Source organism: Tupaia chinensis, unplaced genomic scaffold (assembly GCF_000334495.1).
Source record: "Tupaia chinensis unplaced genomic scaffold, TupChi_1.0 Scaffold000355_1, whole genome shotgun sequence".
Classification (NCBI taxonomy): domain Eukaryota; kingdom Metazoa; phylum Chordata; class Mammalia; order Scandentia; family Tupaiidae; genus Tupaia; species Tupaia belangeri.
The window spans coordinates 10,607,137-10,629,762 of NW_006159850.1; the positions used below are offsets into that span (position 1 = coordinate 10,607,137).

At 41.8% G+C, this 22,626-nt stretch overlaps 1 non-coding gene across 1 annotated transcript; it reads left to right on the forward strand.

Annotated features, from left to right (window-relative positions):
* Positions 1-219: 219 nt before the first annotated feature.
* Positions 220-384, forward strand: LOC114008573 (U1 spliceosomal RNA). The gene has a single exon (XR_003550094.1). It is a non-coding gene; the product is annotated as a U1 spliceosomal RNA (small nuclear RNA).
* The last annotated feature ends 22,242 nt before the right edge of the window (positions 385-22,626 follow it).

A 22,626-nucleotide genomic window follows, 5' to 3' on the forward strand; every position in this document is an offset into this window, starting at 1 on the left:
CAGTTTTATATGGCCTGTAGACGTGCTTACTAAGCCAGTTAGAGTGTGTGTGTGTGTGTGTGTGTGTGTGTGTGTGTAACAATGTGATACTGTGGGATAAAGCAGGAATCTCCTAGGAAAAGGGAAAGAAATGTCGTAGAAAAAAATGTTTGCAACTATAAATAAAATACTGGTTTTGAATATCCAAGTTCTAGAAATCCGGTGTCATGAGGAGACAAAATAATTGCCTTAAGAGAAGAGATACCATCATCACGAGGGTGCTTTTCCCAGGGCGAGGCTCATCCATTGCACTCCAGATGTGCTGACCCCTGTGATTTCCCCAAATGTGCGAAACTCGACTGCATAATTTGTGGTAGTGGAGGGCTGCATTCACGCTTTCCCCTGAGACAAAACAAAAAAAGAAAAAAAACTGCCTTAAAGTAATCTTTCAGGTCGTCCTTGTAGCACAGCAATTGTTCTGTATACAGGGAACCAAAACCCACATGGCTGACTGCAGTTCCAACTCAGGATCTGGTGGCTTGAAAAACATGCTGGGTGCCTGTGTGTGCACACCCCAAACTGCGATAGGATGGAGAAACGGAGGAAATAGGATTGTGGCATGGCACCGCTGAGGGGTGCTTTCTCTCTCTGACTGGTAAATGTACCCTCTCACAATAAACAAAAACAAAAACAAAACAAACAAAAAAATCAATTTTCTCATTATTGTTACTTTCAAAACTAGTAACTTTGGGACCAGCAGTTAGCATAATGGCTATGTCACTGGACTCCCATGTAGTCGACTGCAGTTCACGTCCCGGACCAGGTGGCTTAAACTCACACTGGGGGTGTGTGCATGCGTGCCCAAGATCTCGAGAGGAGAATGGAGGAGAAGGAATTGCGGGGTGACCATCCCTCCTGGGGATGTGACACTTTTTGTCTCTCTGTCTCTGTCTGTCTGGCGAGGGCACACACCCTATAGCAAAACTCTCTTCAAAAAAAAAAAAAAAGCTAATAACTTTTACTTTGTTTTAATGTAAAAGTCACACTCACTTAAAAAGTCTAGAAAACTTAAAAAAGAGAGAAAATAAAAAGCATCCACCATATAAGACACAGATAAACACTGTTATTTTTGCATGTATTTTAAGTCAGACATGTTTGCTTCTGCATCATGGCTGCTGTCATGAATGCATAATTATGTATCCTGTTTTGTAAGCTGGTGAAATAGCACTGAAACATTAATATTTGCTGAAATATTATTTTGAAAAAATTGTTAAAAGGCATTTTAAGGAGAGTGGCTCCCACAGGTCAGAAAGGCCAGACGCCATGCTAGCAGATGACAAGCGTGTGTCCAATCCCAATGAGCACACTGCCATTGAGCCCTGTCTGTCTACATAGGGATGCATGCGTGTATGCCTGGCATGTTTTCCAAACCACCAGTTCTGGGACTTGAACTGCACAGTTGGCCACGTGGAATCCAGCTGCCTCAACCCTCTGCCACATGGCTGACCCTGATTGCATCATTTTCTGTTGTTCATCCTCATGGTCTTTCTAGTAGGACAAGATGGGAAGGCCAAAGACCATGATATTAACGATCCTGATGCTGGCTGGATCTACGTTAGTGTGTGTTTCTGTTTCGAACAAAATGAAAAGTTTAAAAAGTAAAATAAATAAAAAGAGAAAAAACTTTATAGAATATGAATATAAAGAATATTTTTGTGCAGTTGTTCAATGCGTGTTTCAAGCTAAGAGTTATTACAGAGTCAACTGACTTAAAAATGTAAAAGCTTTTAAGTAAAAAATTATAGTAAGCCACGATTAATTTATTATTGAAGAAAGGACAAATATATATATATATATGTTTGTTTTTGGAGAGGTTTTTGTTATAGGGCACATGCACTTTCCAGAAAGACAGAGAGAGACAGAGAGACAGAAAGCGAGAAATCACCCCCCATGGGGGATGGCCATGCCGCAATCGCACTCGGCATGAGTTTAAACCACCGGGTCCGGGACTCAAACTGTGGTCAACTACATGGGAGTCTAGCAATGTTGCCATTGCACCAACTGCTGGTCCCAAGGAAAATATTTTTTAATAAATTTAGTGCAGCCTAGATGGACAGTGGTTATAAAGTCTGTGGTGGTGTACAACAACAGCGATGCCCTGGGCTTTCCCATTCACTCACCACCCACTTTCTGCCCCGCCGAGTGCAGCATCCAGTCCTGTAAGCTCTGTTCATGCTCAGCGCCCTCTGCAGGTGAGCCATTTTTTATCCTCTGTTCTGTGTTTTTACTGTGCTTTTTCCTATCTTTAAATATCTGGGGACACAAATATTTACCGTCGTATTTCAGTTGCCTGCAGGCCTCAGTACAGTGACAGGCTGTGTAGATTACAGTCTCTGAGCGATAGTCTACACCATGGAGGATTGTTTAAGTCCTTGCTGATCTCACCCCAGGATGAAATCACCTGACAGTGCCCTTCTCAGAATGTCTCCCCATTTTTAAGACATGCACAGCTGTATCATTTTTATTACTTTTCTCCCATGTCCATCCTTTCGACACCTCTTTATTAAGTTGCTATATTCCAGACATGTATTTCTACCAGTGAAACATATGCTTTTATTATCCTTGTTATAGACAAGGCAAGTGAAGCTCAGGGATAAAGGACTGAGTGAAGGTTCTGAGCTCCGATGCTGCCCTTCCATGGCTGTCCTGAAAGCAGACTGCTGAGCAAGCATCATCAGGAGGTGGACACTCAGTGGTCAGCCCATTCATCTGTTGGTCATTTGGTGATTCGTTCACTGGCTGATCGGTTATGGTAAACAGAATAATCCCCCCCATCCCATGCCTCCAAATCCTAAACTATGTTATGTGTCAAAGGCTGCAGATGGAATTGAAGTGTCTAATGAGAAATCCTTAATATAGAGGCAGCACCCAGCATTATCCAGGTGGGCAGGATATAATCAGAAGGGTCTCTAAAGTGGAAGCAGCAGGAGGAGGAGAGGAATCAGTGTGGGATGGAGTGCTGTGATGTGAGAGACACTCCACCAGCCAGTGCTGGCCTTGCAGGCACAAGGGGGCCATGGGCCAAGGAGTGCAGGCAGCTTCTGGAAGCTGGAGAAGGGACAGAAACTGCCTGTCCCTGAGAGCCTCCACCACACAGTCCTGCCAGAACCTTGATTTTTACCTGGTGAGCTGTCGTCAGATTTCTGAGCTCCAGAACTAGAAGGCAATACGTTTGTGAGATTTTTTTTTTATTTGTGCCAGAGGACACATGCACACACATTAGAGAGAGAAAGAGGAAGAGGACTGAGAGAGAAAGAAAGCACCCACTCATGGAGCCTGGTTACTCGGCCATCCTTTTTCCTTCAATTCTCTATCCTATCAGGATCCTGAGCATGTGAGTTCCCGACTGCTGTATTTTTCAAGCTCCTGGGGCTGGGATTCAGAGCCTGGCTGGCCATGTGGACACTGGCATTCTCTTCACAGTGCTTAACCACTGTGCTGTAGGACCAGCCCCACTTGAGGTATTTTTTTTTTTTTCTTGGAGAAGTTTTTACTATAGGGCATGTGCGCTTACCAGAAAGACAGAGTCAGAGAGATAGAAAACGAGAAATCACCCCCCGGGAGGATGGCCACACTGCAATCCTGTCTCCTCCATTCTCCTCTTGGGATCTTGGGCACGCACGAACATGAGCCCAGCATGAGTTTAAGCCGCTGGGTCTGGGACTCGAACTGCGGTTGACTATATGGGAGTTCAGCGACATAGCAATTATGCTAACTGCTGGTCCCACTTGTGTAGTTTTAAGCCACTAAGTTTGGTGATTTGTTACAGCAGCCCTCAGAAACTAATCCTCAGGGTATGTTCTGCAAGAAAACCAAAAGGCTGGAGTGTCCCAGGACTGATGCCCAGGAACTCTGTTTTAGAGGATGGAGCAACAGGGAGTCTAAAAAGTGGCAGTGCTTACAGGAAACGGATGGCAACATTAAGATTCATTGTGTTTGTTTTATTGACAGAACAAGACCCCACCCACTGTCAGAAGCCTGGTTGGGACCAGTCTCTTAAAAATGACTAAGGAAATTCTCCAAAATTCAGGGGGATTGGAGGGGTCTAGAATAGTGAGATCCAATGGAAACTTAATTGATCTATTAGTCTTCAGTTCTCAGAGGACATATTTGATGCTTTTTTCCCCCTACCCTTCTCCTAAAGTTCAGACCAAAAAAAAAAGCAACTGCATTATTGTTCAAGAAACATTTAATGATTATTGACAATAGTGGTTCATTCAACTTTTACTTTTTTTTTTTTTTGAGAGGTTTTTGCTATAGGACGCATGTACTTGCCAGAAAGGCAGAGAGAGACAGAGAGACAGAAAGCAAGAAATCACCCCCCAGGTGGGATGGCCATGCCACAATCTCTTCTCCTCCATTCTTCTCTCAGGATCTTGGGCATGCACGCACATGCGCCCGGTGTGAGTTTAAGCCACCAGGTCCAAGACTCAAACCGTGGTCGACTACATGGGAGTCCAGTGACATAGCCATTATGCCAACTGCTGGTCCCCATTCCACTTTTAAATGAGCATTTATTTACTGTTTCTCTTTTTTTAAGTTTATTTCTCCCATGAAAGAGACATAGACAGATAAGACAGGCTCTCCCCACAGGGTCCTCGTGCTGCAGGTCCTCTTGCACACAGCTAGGACACGGACACACGTGTACTTGGCATGTACAGAGAGACCTTGAGATACAAACCAGGGACCTTCCCATTTGGCTTTGGCGTTGCAGAACATGGTGCTGCTGCTGCAGCTGCCTACTGTATTTATTTAAGTTATGTGTTAGAATGTGTCACAGATAAACCCAAAATACATAGCACGTTCGTGGCACTTACTAAACTGATCAATGGCCCTGGTGTTTTATTAGTTATGTATAAAACTTTAGAGGAATCTTTTCAAATGGGAGTTGTACTGGCGGGTTGGCTTGAGGAAAATAAAAAGACAATTGAAATATGCATTGTTTGTTTCAAGATGATGGAAACAGCACATAATTCTCCACAAGAAAACATCACCCAAAGGCAAGAAGCCAGAAGGGCAACAGTGGTTAATATACAAATATAATAAATCTACGCCTAAATCCTTTCTCTTACATTTAAACAAAAAGGCAATAACAATTCTATTTCGTAAGAATATCCCTGGGAATTACACATGAAAATATTTTTTCTAGGCAGTATTTGGCTTTTCATGCTCTGTAATCTATTTTTGAAACAATTTAATATCTGGTAACATCTGTACAGTCTGCAGGATCTGGATTTCATACTCAGGAGGGAACATGTGACAGAATGCAAGGACACATTGCCACTGTTGTTAAGGATTCTTTTATTTATTTACTGTATTTATAGCTTTCTAGTCTCCCCAAAGGAACAAAATCCAATAAAATAAAAATAAATTGGAGCACAGAAGAGAGAGGGAAATCCATAGGATAACTCTGTGGGTTACTATATTTACCAGGACTGATCTCCCAATTTGACTCTGAGTTTCCTAGCAGCAAGAGCAAAAAAAAAATAAAAATGAAAAATAAAACAAAAACAAAAACAAAACGAAAACAAAAACAAAACAAAACAAAAAACAGTGATGGTTAAAATATATAAGGTTCCCAGCAGCAGAAAGTTAGACTAAGTGTTTTGTCAGTTTTCTCCCCAATACTACATATATATTCTTTTATTTTAAGTCATGAAAGATACCTTCTTACTGTAACTAATTCCAAAAATACAGACTATTACTGTAATCTAAGGCAGCAGCTCTCAAACTTTAGTATGACTTGGAAACTCACAGAGGCTTATTAAAACAGATTTCCAAGTCCCATCCTCGGAGTTTCTCATTTACCGTGACCTGGGAATTTGCATTTCTAGCAAGTTCTCGGGTGATTCTGATGCTGCTCGTCTGGGGACCACAGTTTGAGAAGGACTGTGCTAAAGGAAATTCATAAAATTATATCTCGCAGGAGAAACTGAGTAACGTATTGGGAAATTTCTTTTAAAATCTCTCAATAGGGGCCAGCAGGTGGCATGGTAGTTAAGGCCCTGGGTTGCACATGGCTGACTCCATCATTTGAGGCCTGGACCTGGCAGCCTGAAAAACATGCTAGGTGCCTGTATGTGTATGCCCAAAATCCCAAGGAGAATGGAGAGGAAGAGATTGCAACATGGCTATCCCACCTGGCGTGTGATATCTCACTTTCCCTCTCTCTGTGTCTTTGTCTTCAGTGAGAACACATGCCATTTTCACCATAGCAAAAAATCTAAACAAAACAAAAACATTCTACAGGGCATGAGACATGTATATTATGAGAATACTATGCATGGATTTCTTTCCCCCCCCCTATCAAAACGTACATATGCTTTAATTCCATTTTCCACAAATTTCTTGAAGTCCCTTCATATTTTGATATGGATGTTCCTTGAAAAGATCTACAAAAGTCAAGGACACAACTCTGTAAAGGGGAACTTTTACAATACGCTTAGTTAACATGGTCCTAGTGTGTATAGACTGATGATATAACAGCTTCTTCTTTTTCTTCTGTGGATGCTCGCTTATTAGCATCTTTGATGTATTTAAATCACTTTGTTGAGGTATGATGGATGTAAAAAAGCTGCACAGATTTAATGTCTACCTACTTTGTTTCAAGGTTAGACTATGAAGTTCCTTAGGGAGTAGGTGAATAACACATTTTTAAATTTTTTTTAATCTATCTATCTATCTATCTATTTCGATAGATTTTGGCTATAGGATGCATGCACTCACCAGAGAGACATAGAGAGAGAGACAGACAGAAAGCAAGAAATCACCCCCCAGGTTATATGGCTGCGCCGCAATCCCTTGTCCTCCATTCTCCTCTTGGTATCTTGGGCACACGCGCACATGCACCTGGCATGAGTTTCAAGCCACCAGGTCCAAGACTCTAACCGCAGTTGAATAAGTGGGAACTCAGCAATATAACCACGGTGCCATCTGCTGGTCCCTCTGAAAGTTTATTTTTTATTTATTTCAAAAGAGTAAAAGAGGAAAGAAAAGAGAAGGACATTCCTCAGGGGGCTCTGCTCTGCTATGACCCTTACCCCAAACTCCCAGTCAGCCAGGACTATGGATGTGTGTTTGGGTCACTCCGGAGTCTGAACGTGGGATTTCTTTATGGCTCCAGTATTAGGCCCTGGTGCCCTACCACTGTGCCACCGACACCAGAGAGATAATGTTAATATTTCTCTTTAATTAATTTTTAATTTCATTTTCTTTTATACATTCAATCACATTGTTATTTGGCTTACAAAATGGATATTATATTTATAAATATAGATTGTTTTCTTTAAATTTCGTTTCTTTCAAACTAAGCTTTTGATCGAAGCTCTGGTTGTAATTCTTATATTGTTCTTCATCCAGAAAAAATACATGCATTGTTTCCAAGTCAGCACTGTCAGCTGTAACATGGGAACACAGAATTTACTTAAATAATACTGGATGACCGGCAACTCTATTTGCCTGAGAAGGGAAGAGGTCAATTTCAGTGGATCAGAGAAGGCAGGGTTGCTGGACGTGGAGGAAATGAAGATAGTCACCAATGACCCCATCCTTATGAACATTTTAAATTCAGATGATTGATTCATGGGAAGGCCCCTCCCTCCAAATAAAATGAACTGCAGGGAGATTCTATACAAGTTCCACAATGGAGCTACTCTTCACCTTCTGTTCTCCAGGGGTGCTGTCTTATGTAGCTCCAGGCAAGAAATTAGCATCGTTGCATTCCATAGCTTGTTCAGGTTTCCCAATTTTTTTTTTTTTTCGGAGAGGTTTTTGCTATAAGGAGCATGCACTTGCCAGAAAGACAGCGAGACAGAGAGACAGAAAGCGAGAAATCACCCCCCAGGGTGGCTGGCCACGCCGCAATTCCTTCTCCATTCTCTCAGGATCTTGGGCACGCACACACATGCACCTGGTGTGAGTTTCAGCCATCAAGTCCAGGACTTGAACCACGGTTGACTACATGGGAGTCCAGCGACATAACCATTATGACAACTTCTAGTCCCCAGGTTTCCCCAATTTTACATGTGCCCCTGTGAGTGTATGTGTTTAGATGTTTATGGTTCTATGCATGTGTATTTGTGCAACCACCACCACAATCCACACACAGAACTATCGCCTCACTGCAAAGATGTCCTCTGTGCTACCCTTTAGTCATACCCACCCTGTGCCACCATGTGCCACCCCCACCCCATCCCTAACCTCTGACAATACTAATCTTTTCTCCATCTCTATAATTTGGTCATTTCAAGACTATTATGTAAATGGAATCATATAGCATGCAAGATTTTTGTTTTTGAAGAGGTTTTTGCTGTGGCGTGCGTGTGCTCACCAAAGAGACAGAGAGAGATAGAGAGATAGAAAGCGAGAAATCACCCCCCAGGGGGGATGGCCATGCCACAATCCCATCTCTTCCATTCTCCTCTTGGGATCTTGGGCATGCACACACATGCGCCTGGCGTGAGTTTAAGCCACCAGGTCCAGGACTCGAACCGTGGTTTGCTACATGGGAGTTCAGTGACATAGCCATTATGCTAACTACTGGTCCCTAGCATGCAAGATTTTGAGAATGACTTATTTCACTCAGCAAATTTCCCTTGAGGGCTGGGAAGTGGTATGGTGGTTAAGAGATCTGGACTCCCACATGGCCAACTACAGTTCAAGTCCCGGACTATTGAGCTTGCCGTTTGTTCCTTTTTATTTCTGTTTAGTATTCCATGGTACAGATGTATGGTGGTCCCCAGTTAACTACGGTTTCACATTCTATGATTTCAGTTATCCATGGTCAATAGCAGTCCAATATTTTGAGAGAAACCATATTCACATAACTTTGATTACAGAATATTGTTATAGTTGTTCTTTATTGTTATTTTTACTCTTACTATGCCTAACTTATAAATTGAACTTTATCATTGAAATATATTAATAAGAAAAACATATGTAGAGCTCAGTATTATCTTGAGTTCCAGGCAACCACTGGCACTCCTAGAACATATCGCCTCCCCCAGGTAATGGGGGACGGTTGTAAAATTGTTTGTTTAATCATTTATAAATTGAAGGAGGTTTTGAAGAGGCTCAAAACATAGTTAGGCAAGGCAGCTGTAATGGGGTTAAATTTGAGAATTATTCTTTTCTGGAGCCCAGAAACATTCCTGGTTTGGGTTTAGGAGGTTACAGAAGGTGAGGATCAAAGGAGATGCAGGAATTGGGGTGAGTATTGGAAGAGCTATCTAGGACTTTTGTTATGGATGTTGCATGGTGTGGGGTGGAGTGCTATAACTCCAGAGTAAAGTGCACTGTAATCTAACATTTGGGGAGGGGGGCAGTGGATCTGCCTGCCTGCTTTGGACTGATCTTCCCTGAAGTGCAGCCTGCTTCTTCATAGGTTTCGCCTAGGAACCCAGAGTTTCTGATCTGTCCCATTATGCAAGGGGAGAGGTGTTTTGGAAGGATCTACTTCCTGACAAGGAGGCAGAAACACCCCTTAATGACCTATGTTAATTGTTAAAAACAAAAACAAAAAACCCTGTTTTTATGAACACGTATACACAGCTGATATCCCCAAACATGCAATGGAAATCAACAATGGAGAAAAACCAAGGAGAACAAAAGACCACTTGACTCTGGAAGACATATATGAATTAAGGCATTTGTCATCAGGTTCAGAGGTACCAGTAGAGTGAGCCCTAAGGTTCGAAAGGTGTTACAGCTTCTTTGTCTTTGCCAGATCATCAATAGTACCTTTGTTAAGCTCAACAAGGCCTCAACTAACAGGTTGAGAATTGTGGAACCATATATTGCATGGGGATACAGGAACCTGAACTCAGTAAATGAACAAGTGTACAAGTGTGGTTATGGCAAAAATCAGTAAGAAGCGAATTGCTTTGATGGATAACTCTTTGATTGCTCTATCTCTTGGTAAATTTGGCATCACCTGCATGGAGGATCTGAATCATGAAATCTATAGTGTTGGACAACGCTTCAAAGAAGCAAATAACTTCCTGTGGCCCTTCAAATTATCTTCTCTGTGAAGTGGAATGAAGAAAAAGGCCACCCATTTTGTAGAAGGTGGAGATACAACAAGGAAGACCAGATCAACAGACTTAGTAGAAGGATGAATGAAGGTATCCACCACAATTATTTTTGTAATCTGATCAGTAAATAAACAGAGTGGCTGTTTTCAGACTGCAATAAAAAATATTAAAAAAAAAAAAGGAGAACTTTAACAAAGCCCGATCATTTTATTCAGCAATTGTGGCCATCCAAAAGTGCAGACTGCTATAAAGAGGAAAAAAAATAGAACTGAAGTTATTTTAAGTCAAAGATTTTCAACTGATGGCAATTTGGCCCCCACATTTTCCCTATGCAATGTCTGGGAACATTTTCAGTTGTGATGACAGGGCAAGGCCGTTACTTGCATCTAGGGGATAGAGAGGCCAGGGATGCCACTCAGCATCCCACAGCACACACACAGGCCAGCCCTCCACACAAAGAATTAATCATCCTAGAACCTCAACAGTGCCGAGGTAGAGAAACTTTGCTTTAGATTTAAGCTACTGGTGCCTGAATGCAAGAAATGTTCATTAACCTTTGGAAGACATGTGAAATAATTTCTCAGAATGTTAAGCAAAGATGTAGAGAGAGCATGGGAGAGCAGCTGGAAGACAGAGAGGGCCCATCTCCAGCTCCTAGGAGTTCCCCAAAGAGAGAACAGGGACCAGGAAACGGAGGAGACAGTAAAGATGTAATAGAAGATAGTTTTCCGGTGCCCAGTAGACACCAGACACAAAAGCAGGATGAAAGAATAAAAAATGTATAGCTAAACACAACCCAGTTAAATTTCTGAGCACCGAGAAGAGAGACTATTCAAATATTAGGAGAGGCTGGGTGAGGAAGATAGCTAATTTTTGCATTTTTTTTCCTTTAAGTTAGCTCAGAATAAAAAATTCTCAACAGCTTTCAGTTTGGTTTTTATTTTCTCTTTACTATAACTAACACACAGGGGACATCCTTAAAGAAAGATCACAACAGCAGATAGTTCGGCTATGGGTCATAAAATTTACCGGTCTGATGCCATGTGTTGCTCATGCCTCCAACTTACAAGGGAATTGATGTCTAAAGTGCCATTTCTTCTTTCATTGTCCCCTCCATGGAAAGAAAACTTACCGATTAACTAGGTAGGGGTGTTTGTTTATAGATGAAGGAGCTGAGTTCCGCAAAATGCAAGATATTAACCCAAGGTGGTAGAGTCAGGAGTCTGGTTTTCAGACAACGGCTATTTCAAACAGGACCCAAGTTGCATCAAGTGTGCTGTGTGCCAGAGTTTGTCTGAATCGCATCTCTGTCAGTGCTAACAGATAATGCTCACATTCATGAAGTCCTTCCTGACTTTTTCTTGTGTTCTAACAGTCCTTTGCTTATGCCTCTAAATGCCTTTGTAGTTTTCTGGATATTACATTTATTAATGTATATTGCAATCTTCTTGATGGTAACTTTTCAACTTTACATGGTTCAACTTTGCAAGGCAAATACTACAGTACCTTGCATTTAATTGGAATTAAAGTAATGTGAACAGATATTTAATGAGGATCTACTATGTACCAGATACTACTGAAGGGGATCTGAGAATGAGCAAGATAGATGAAACACTTGCCTTTGTGGAGTTTACAGGCAGTTATAAGTGCAAAGAGAAAAATAAATCTAGAGGGAGTGTTATTGGCTTGCTATTTCAGTTTGAGCAAGCAGGAAAGGCATTGCATCTAGTAATGGTATTTTCAGAGAGAACATCTATGGTCATCTTATCACTGAAGGTTCCGAAATACATAATTTTTCATGACTTTATCCTTTTTTAGTACTCCCTCTGGGAAAGGTAATTGCACTTAGAGTTTTTCAAGACCTTTTTCAGGTCTGGAAAGCTAAGATAAGAGACACTCTGTGGAATAGCAGAGGTTCTTATCAGAAATGTTACACGCCTCAGAAAGTTCTCAGATTTCCAGATACAAAACTTTGGTGCTCGTGAATGTGTCTCCATGAATTTGTTCCTTCAACTTCCACTGTGTAGGGTATGTTTTCATGTCCATGGGTATGTATTTATTTGTTACGTCTGTGTTTGAAGTTGTGCATGCATGTCGGCTGACTCTTGTCCTTTCCAACTCATTTTTCACCCCTTGACCTCAACTGATGAGGTCATAGGGGAAAAACGTGGTGGAGAGGAAGGGGGCAAGGGTCAATTATGCAGGTACTTCCTCTGCAAGGCTTTTGAAGTTTTTCTAGATTTGTTTGCCATAGGGTGCATGTGCTCACCAGAGAAAGAGAGAGAGGGAAAGTGAGAAATCATCCTCCAGGTGGAATGTCTATGCCACAATCCCTTCTCTTCTATTCTCCTCTTGGGATTTTGGGCATGCATGCACACATGTCCATTGTATTTTTCAAGTGCTGGGTCCAGGACTTGAACTGCACAGTTGGGTGTGTGGGCTAGTGCCTTAACCAGCACCCCACCTGCGGGCTACATGTTTTAAGCAAGACAGAGATACTCATGCCTTGCCTCATTTTTCCCCTTTCCTTATCCTGTGATGTTCCCCTACCCTCCACCCCATGTGGACCTTGTTACTCAAATTTATATGTCCTCTTCATGGATTCCTTTTGAAGAGTCAAGAGATTCTCTCTCTAGAATTGAGTTTCTTAGAATTACTGTCTGGATAATGTTTCTCCCATCAGCATGCTGTGCTAGAGCCCACCATGTGAGTCATACACTCCAAGGTAGAGAAGCCCGAGTCATCTTATCTCTCACCCTTCCCTCTCCCCTACACACTCTCAAACCGCATTCTGGGCTCCTTTTACTTGAAGATGCTCTGGTGCTCACCTGCCTGTCTGTGTAGAACTGTGCTCATCTTCTTAGGAGTCCAGGCTCAAGCTCAACAGACAGAGAGTAGACTTAGATTGAATTATATGGATAGCTACCAACATTTCTTTTCAGGAAATTTCTTTCCACTCTCCTTTTCTGAACTTGAATTCTTCTTACTCATTCCCAGAAATTCATTCATTCACTATTTTCATGTCCCCAGGCTGCCAAATCAAAAGAGCACAAACTTGGTGGTGTAGATCTACACAAATTTATTCTTTCACAGTTATGGTGGCTAGAGTCCAAAATCAAGAGTTTGTCAGGGTCCGTTTCTCTGACAGCTCCGATGGAGAATCCATTTTCTCTATGAGATTCTGGAGGCTGTAAGCAATTCTTACTGGTTCTTGGCTTGTAGATTCATCACTCCAATCTCTGTCTCTGTTTTCACATCACCTTTGTTCTTCTGTGTCATAAATCTCTCTCTGCCTTTCTCTTATAAGGATACTTGTTGTTGAATGTAGGGCCCACTCTAAATCCAGAATGATCTTTTCTGGAGTTGCTTAACCTAATTATAACTACAGAAATCTTTTTCCTAAGAAGGTAACATTCACAAATTTCTGGAGTTAGGAAATGGACATATCGTTCTGGGGACCACCCTTTAGTCCACTGTATTCACCAACATGTGTTTATCCCACGATGCCTCTGGGATAAGTACTTTACTTCGGCTTTAGAAAAATCCTTGTGAACAGAGCAAAGTTCTTGCTTTCACAGAGGAGACAGAAGGTGACAGAGGAGCCAAAGTTTCTCTGGTAATCCCAATGAGAGATGACAATGACATAAACTGGGGACTCTTCCGAGTGCTGAAAACTTGGCCCCATGGAATATGCTCCTTTGTGTAGAGAAGACCATCCAATTATATGCAACCATAGCTTTACAAAGCTCTCAATACACATCAACTTTGGGCTCTGTGTGAGCAAATCTCTAAAGACAATCCTCAATAATCTGCTCTCCCCTTATGTGAATGTTGCACTTTCCACCAAGTAGCGCTTGTTTTCTCCTGCCTTGAAGCTGAGGTAGGCCTGGCAGTGCTTTTCCCAGTAGAATGGTGGAGGGAATGATGTTCTGTGAGTTCTGAGGCCAAGCACTGAGAAGATATGACTGGGGACCAGTGGATGGTGTAATGACTACGTCACTGGACTCCCACGTGATCAACCTTTGTTTGAGTCCCAGACCTGGCAACTTAAAACTCATGCTGGGCACATGTGCATGCATGCCCAAAACCCTGAGAAGAGAATGGAGGAGAAGGAATTGTGGCATGACCATCTACCCTAGGGGGTGACTTTCTTGCTTTCTGCTTTCTGTCTCTTTGTCTCTCTCTCTCTCTCTCTGTCTCTCTGGCAAGCACACTCACCCTTTAGCAAAAATCTCTCAAGAAATAAATAAATAAAAAGAAGGTAGAACTGTTTCTACTTCTTCCCGCTTGCAATGTTCACTTTGAAATATCTGAGCTACCAGGAGATCTGGGTAAGTCATTGGAGCAGCCACATGAACAGAAGATGCTCGAAAGCTGCAGATAACATCCCAGGTGAACCTCCCACCATTCCCAGATGCCATATGACTACAGCAGATTGGAAGACCCCAAGAAAAATCAGCAAAGAGCTGTCCAACTAAGCCAATTCAACTTAGAACCATGAAAAAGAATGTAATGAATGATGCTTTAAGCCACCAAGTTTTGGATTGGCTTGTCGATATAGTAAAGGGTAAACAGAATAAGCTATGAATTTCATTTCTCCACTCCAGGAGCTGCCAAAATGGAATTGTGTTTTGTAGCATCAGCCTGAAAACAATGGGCAGCAGAAAACCATGAAACAGCCTGATGAGGGCAGGATTCAGGCAGCCTCTGGCCACAAGTGAAGACTTTCATGGCTATTGAACCTGGAGTCAGTTTCAGGATGGCATATCTAGAAGGCCGAGACTAGAAGACTGAGACTCCTTGTTAGTTTTCTGGGCAATGCAGAATTATTGCTTCTAGAGGAATAAGCAGGGGGAGGACAGGATATAAGTCTAGACAGAATACTCAGAGGATGTTGTCCTGGAGATCGGCATACCCATATAAAGGCCAGAAATAGTTGCGCATTCTTCTCTGAGCCTGGCTGCTACTAGGGCATCTGGTTCATGGTCTTGGATGTATCCTTGGATTTTTCTGAAATCCCAGTAGAATCATTACTTTCTTGGTAGAGCCCTGAGGTTTCAAGGGTGTGACAAGATCTCTTTAACGTGGAGATGCTGGAAGTGTGCTCCCTCATGCAGAGAAATTCTAGTTTTAAAGAAAACCTTCTCATGCGTAATACAACTTTTAAGGCCGATGGCATCATACAAGTTCACAGAAAAGGAAAGCAGATTTAGAGGGGTCTTGACCTTGCAAAAGCGCCCTAACTATTAAATGAAGAACTGAATTTTGAACCTGCTATTATTGGTTCCTAAGTGGATAGCATGCACAGGGTATTCCTGGGTCCATGCTGATGGTGACTCATGTTATAAGTAAGTAAAAAGGTGGAATGGACAGAAGAGGACGTAGACTTGAGACCCTTCCAAAGGGAAGGCACACGATAGTAACTTTGAATCCCGGGTAAAGTTGATGGTTGAGGGAAGGCAGTCAAAAGCAGAAAGGATAGCAAAATCAGGAAGCTTGTGATTGATTTGGGAATACTTGAGGCATGAGTTCCTGGTACTTGCTCAAATGTTACCCTATTTGGTCTTATAGTTGCAAGCCACTGGAAGAAATAAGTCAATCTTTTTTTTTTTTTCCTCTTTCTTCCCCCGTTCCTGTCCTTAGTGTGTGTATGTGCAGTATGTGCTTTCACTTACATATGTGTAATATACTTTTGTTCATATATGTACCCACCATACATGTCAGTACCCTGTGCAGGTGTCCTTTACAGCACCTGAGTGCTTGTCCCCCAGTTGCTGTGCATGTTGGCTGCAAAGGGCTTATGGCTGACCCTTTCCTCCCTGAGTTATCATCACCAGAGAGGAACCTTCTTGCCCAGAAGTTATGCCCTCTACCCTAAGGTGTGCAGGAGGGTGGGGAAAACGGCTGTCCCTCTGGTCTCCAGGTGGGGACCTTCTGAGGTGTGGTTTACGGTGTGCTCCTTGTTTATTTGTCCTGCCCTAATGAGTTAGACGAATGTTGACTGGACCAGAGACCGTCTCCTCCTTCAGCACTTGCCCCTGTCGGCTCTCTCACAGGTTTGTCTCAAGGAACATGCCCTCAGTTCATCACAGGCCTTGGAGTCCCTGTCTTAGGTTCTGCTGGCAGAGAACCTGACCTTCCCATACACATGCACAGACACCATACCCACACATAAATAAAAGTGTTTGCAGGTACGTACGTGCACGTGTGTATACAAGGACTCTTTATTTTGCAGACGGTGACTAGAAACCTTTTACTCTGAAATCAAATCATGACTTTGTTCCAGTCTAGATTGGCTGTACTATACAATATCTGTGGCTTATCAATTCATGGGCTTTTTGGGGTTGATTATTTACGGGAGAACTTGTAACTTTTTTATTTCCCCCTATTCTTCAAGATCTGTTGTAAATGAAGAAATCTCACCCTGGTTGATTTCAATGAGAAAGGTGAACATAGGTAACTTAACCAGAAGATGGGTCAGAGTTTTAAATAAACTCTTCTCCGTAAAGTGAGAAATATGCTGGTGAAGAGATACTATCTCCCAGGTCAAACATCTCTCAACCTGCAATGCATGGAAATTGTGGAATGGGGCTGTCGGAAATCTTACACATTCATAAATATTGATAGGCTGGCAAAGAATTTTAATTTTGAGATGTCTGACTCTGATTACTTCTGAAACATAAACACCTTTTAGTTCTCCCCTTAGGCCAAAGATCAAATTTTGGCTGTCGTCTTTTAGATAAGGCATCTGACTGTTAGATGTAATCCAGATTTGTCCACATTTCTGCCCAGGGAAGCTAGCCACTCAGCTGTCAAAGGCATGAGAGAGCTGGCTCTTGCCTGGGACCTCCTTGTTTGTTTTGCTGTGTGATTCTCAGCCAGACCCTGGGGGAGCACTCTTAAACTCTATTCAGGAATCTCCCACCTTGGTGGGGGTAGGTAGGGTTCTCCTGAGTAACCCTTTGCTTTTCAAATGCAAAGCTTCAGCAGCTTCTCACTGGGCGTAGAACAAAACCCAGGCTTGTAAGGAAGGCCTGTGAAATCCTTTGCACAGTCAGCTGGCATGCCTTGCTCCTTCGCCCCGCAGCCATGATCTTTCAGCTTCCTTAACACCCAGTCCACTCCCTGTCTTGGAATCTTTGCTATGCTGTTCCATCTTTTTGGAATATTCTCCCCAGATTTTCCCTGTCCTTAACTGAAACTCTTGGCCTTGTGGCCTTGTGGGTAGGGGAGCTGGATCCCACTGGTGGATTGTTGTTCACATCCCGGCCTCCAGCAGCTTGAAAAAACTGCCGGGTGATGTGTGTGCGTTCCCCAAATCCTGATAGGACAGAAAAATGGAGGGAAAGGGCCTGCAGCATGACCAGGCCCCATGGAGGGTGTTTCCTTCCTCGTCCTCTCTCCCTCATTCTGGTAGGCACGTGCACACTCTGGCAATGAGAGAAAAAGCACATCTCACCGGGGTCATCCCTGGCCCCTGGCCGCTGATGCCAATCTAAATCCCAGTGTTCTACTCTGTACTTCCCGTTAGGAGTTTTACCCAAAAATGTAAATATTGATCCGCTTCTTTACTGACCCTGAACAGAGAGACTGTGTCTTGTTGCTCCCTCTCCTGCTGGCTATTAGGTTGTTTAAACAATAAAGAACTTTACCTACTTTTGTTTTTAAGTTTATTCCTTGTGTGTGAGATACCTAACCCTAACCCTAACAGTCTCACATCGTGGTCCCCTCCTCCCCCCCCCCCCCCCCGCTTCCAAAAAAAAACCCCCCCCCCCCCCCCCCCCCCCAGCTTTCCCAACTAGCCTGCACACACCTGGGAACTGAACCCACAATCTTTCAGCTGAACTATGCATACTGCCAGCCATTGGTTTTTGTTTGTTTACTTTATATATTTTTTTAACTTTTTTTGTATAGTTTTAAAGCAATTGCTATAGGGATATAACATACATATTTAGTTTTTTTACTACATACTAAAAATCCACATTTCACCATTTCCAGTGGGATGTGAACGTCACTGTGTAAATGTCACCCTTAACCTCACTTTACCCTCCCTTTCATATTAATGTAGTCTATCAGCATATATTGGAACCTCATTAGGCTAAGCTTAATTAGATTTGGGAAGCTTTCAACCCAAGGCTGGTACTTAGTGATACTTTAAATTCTGGTCTTCCAGCAATCCCTTCTCTCCATTCTCCTCTTGGAATCTTGGGCATGTACACACATACAATTAGTGTGAGTTTTAAGCTGCTGGATCTAGGACTTGAACCTCATTGACTACATGGGAATCCAGGGATCTAACCATTATGCAATCTGCTGGTCCACAAATGTTTATTTATTTATTTATTTGGAGAGGTTTTTGCTATAGGGTGCGTGCACTCGCCAAAAAGACAGAGACAGAGAGACAGAAAGTGAGAAATCACCCCCAAGGGGGGATGGCCACGCCGCAATCCCTTCTCCTCCATTCTCCTCTTGGGATCTTGAGCACGCACGCACACGTGCCCAGCGTGAGTTTAAGCCACCGGGTCCGGGACTCAAACTGCAGTTGACTACATGGGTTCCAGCAACATAGTCATTACACCAACTGCTGGTCCCCCAAATATTTTTTAAGCACTGTATTTTCTATTCTTTCTAGGATTGTGATCACATGCACATTAAATCTTTTGTCATCATAATATAGGTCTGAGACATTTTTACATTATTTTAAATCTTTTGTTTTTCTGTCTGCTTAAATTGGATAATTTCTATTTGACATATCTTCAGACTCAGCAACTCTTCTGTTATCTTCATTGTATCCTGCCAGTGAGTTTTTATTTCAGTGATGTTTTTCAGTTCTGGGTTTTTTTTTTTTTTCTTTGTTTCATCTGTTTCTTTGCTGAGACATTATTTTTCTTTTGAGTAAAAAGTATCTGTAGTTGCCTGCTCGAGCATTTTAAACTAGCTTTTAAAAAGATCTTGCCAGATAATCTCAATGTTTATACTATATCAATGTTGAGGTCAGTTGATGAGTCTCTTCCCATTCTGAGATTTTTTCTGATTTTTCACATGTTGAGCAACACCCTGAACAGTTTTAAAGTGATGTTAAGAGTTTGGGTATTTTTAAGTCCTGTGAAGAATGTTAATATTTTTCTCTCGGCTATCACTTTACCTGTTTGAGGTCAGGCCCCAAGTTCTGCCTGGCGTTCTGTGGACTGATTCCTGTTTGTTCAGTCATGGAAGCCCCTTCCCTGCAGTGTGGCGCTGTCCCGCATGGGCGCCATCTAGTGGCCAGTCGGCATCCTGCGCGGTGGTGTGTTCATTGAAGGCCTGTCTGGTATGCAGTACAGGATCAGATCCTTGCGTGCACTGTAAGGGGTGTGAGCTCAAATGTTCATAAACACATTTATTGGGTTGTTTTCTTGAGTTCTTCTCCTTTTTGTCATCTATTCAGTATTTTCTGGTTCCCTAGGGTGCCTCCTTTTGGTCATGTGACTAGAAAACATTAGTCACTCCACTCTGCAGTGTCCGGGCCAATACGAGGAAGACAGAGTGAGAGAAGGTCCCTCCACCGTCTTGGTATTGCATCTCCAGTGAACAGGAAGAGAAAGTCCTCTCCTTTAGAGTTTTGGCTCTTGTGGGTTTGTCACTAGCCACTTCTACCACTCTCACAAAACTGACTTTGATGAACAAAAGGAAAAAGAGCCCTAATAATAATAATAATAATAATAATAATAATAATAATAATAATAAAAGGAGCAGGAGGAAACATAGGGAGAAAACCGAATCTGTTTATGATGATGATATTTTCACAGGTGTATATTTATCCCAAACTCATCAAACGCACACATTGAATATGTACAGACTTTTAGATGCCAGTAATAATAATGATAAAGGAGAGAAAAGAAAGAAAACAAAACAAGAATTTGCATAGTCTCTTTTTGGAGTTCGGTGTTCCTTTTTCAGATTCTCTTGGCTTCTGCAGGTTCCTTCTCTGCTTTCTTGTGCACTATCAGGTCTGGTGTGTTCAGTTCAGGCCAAGGTATGCTGAAAGAAGGAAAAGCAGAAAACCCAACACAGGTACCTTAGTGATACTTTAAATTCTGGTCTGTGTTCCCAGTGCATTCAACTCAGCATATCTCAAGCCGGAGTGCTGCATCGTGTGCGCTTTGCCATTCCTTAGCTAATGCTTCTCTTGACTTTTCCTTTTCTCAGTGTTCACATCAGAAATTCTTCCAATAATAAGAGCATAAAGTTCTAGGTTTGTTTTTTAAATGATGCTTTATCTCTTCTACAATATTCATATAACCTCCAAGATGTGTTAATTATGCCTCTTCCATATCCTCCCCAAAAATTTTCATCTCGACTGCTGTCGAGAAGCCCTCATTTTTTTCTCATTTGGACATTTAAGGCAGTCCCTGAAGTGGTCTTCCTGTCCCCAAACATCCTTCCTCTTTTTTTTTTTTGTTTAAAGAATTATTTATTTCCATTTGTTGTTATTATTATTTCATTTGATCAGACAGAGGCAGAGAGAGAAAGGGAAAGCACGAAAGTAAGCCACCAGGTCCAGGACCCGAACCATGGTCAGCCATGTGGGAATCCAGTGCCTTTAACCACCATCACATTATAATCAAAATGATACCTAAAAGCAGGAATCCTTGTGAGCCATTATATTGTTAACTGATAATCTCCGTGGCCATAGAATCACGCCTTGGAAACCCATAACCCTAACAATGTTTTTGGCCTTCTCTTACTTTATCCTTACTGCCTCCAATGATTTTATCTACTCCGCACAGTTTAACCCTCCATCTTTCAGACATACCAGGAGTCTTTGTTTTCTGTTTTTCTTTCTGATTGCTATAAAATTTGCCCATCCTTAAAGACAAATTTATACCTACTCTCTGATGGCATTATCCTGACATCCCAGTCATGGAGATTCAACTTTTTGACTTTGAAGCCTCCATGGTAAGCCAAATTAGCTAAAGCTTGTTGCATGTTTATCATCTCTGTATATATCTTGTTTGCCTAACCACACTGGAACTTCATCAAAATAAGGAATTGAATCTTTAATCTCTTTGTACCACACCAATGTACCTAGTTGTCTCAAACTTTAAAAGGAAAAAGAAAAAGTGACCCATAATCTCACTGAAAAGAGCAATAACTATAAATTCTGCTAGGTATAATATATACTTGCATTAATCCTACTCCATGAATTTACCCATATGGTGACCAGAATATACATTATTAATTGAGCAGAAAGTACTTGGACATAATGTTTTATAAACCAATCTAAAAATTTAATATTACTATTCAAGGAAACAAATGCATTACCACTTAGGGTGAAATATTTGCAAGCTTCCTTTTAACTCTGTGTCCAACAACACAGGTTTTGTGCATTGAATAATTCTACTTCAGTGGTATCTGTATACTTAGGTCTATTAATTGACTAGCACAATGTTGACTCTTTCTTACAGTGATTGCTTTTAGAATATATACAAAATTCCAAGAGATTAGTGTTATAAATAGGATAGCAAGCCTTCCCAAGTTTCAGTATGTATTATTGAGAGAAATCTGAAGAGTTGCCTTTTAGTAGTCATTATTTTAGTATTGAAAATAGGAAAAAATAGAAAGCAAACTACTTCTAACAGGAAAAAATAGGGTGGCATAGCCACATCATAGAATGTGCAATATTAAATCTTAATTATTATTATTATTATGATTATTTCAGGTTTTTGTCATATGCATGTGTACTTACCAGAGAGAAAAAGAGACAGAGAGAGGGAAAGTGAGAAACCACACTCCCCAAGGGGATGGCCACATCACAATCCCTTCTTCTTCATCCTCCTAACATTTTAGACATGCACACGCATGTGCCCACTGTGATTTTCAAGCCCTTGGGTCTGGAATTTGAAACATGGTCAGCCATGTGAGAGTCCAACACCTTAACCACTACACTACCTGCTGACCCCTTGATTAAAATGATTAAATCATACGGAGTTTTTAATAAGGAAGGTAGATGTCAGTTGGCATTGTGGCAGGTTATAAAACTTTTCTAACCATTGTAGAATGCTGTATTTGATAGTGTACACTAGAACATGATTTAAAAGAAATAAATAAGGTCAAGTGGTAGAGCCATGGTAACACAGCAGGACCCACAGGAGAAGGTCCTCAGTTTGTGTCCCACAACCCCTGGTGCCTGCCAGGTGTGGGTGCATGTGGCAGCGATCCGGGCTGGTTCAGAGGGTGCTCATGGTGTAAGGACCCTGTTGGGAGAGGCTGTCTCTCTCTCTCTCTATATATATATATATTTCAGAATAAATAATAACATTTTAAAAAGAGATTATTAAATAATTTGTTGATTAAAAAAAATCTGGGAGAAAATTCTTTTTTCCAAAAAGCACAACATTTATTCCTTCCTGTTCACATGTGACATCAGTATGGAAAATAGCAAATTGGCATCATGCCTTTGTTCAGCTCTGAAGCTGGGATTACACAGCGCTATGTCCTACTCCTTGCATTGGTCTGCAATTTCTGGAACATGATCATTGAGGGAGAGTATTATTTACTTTAGAAGTGACATTTT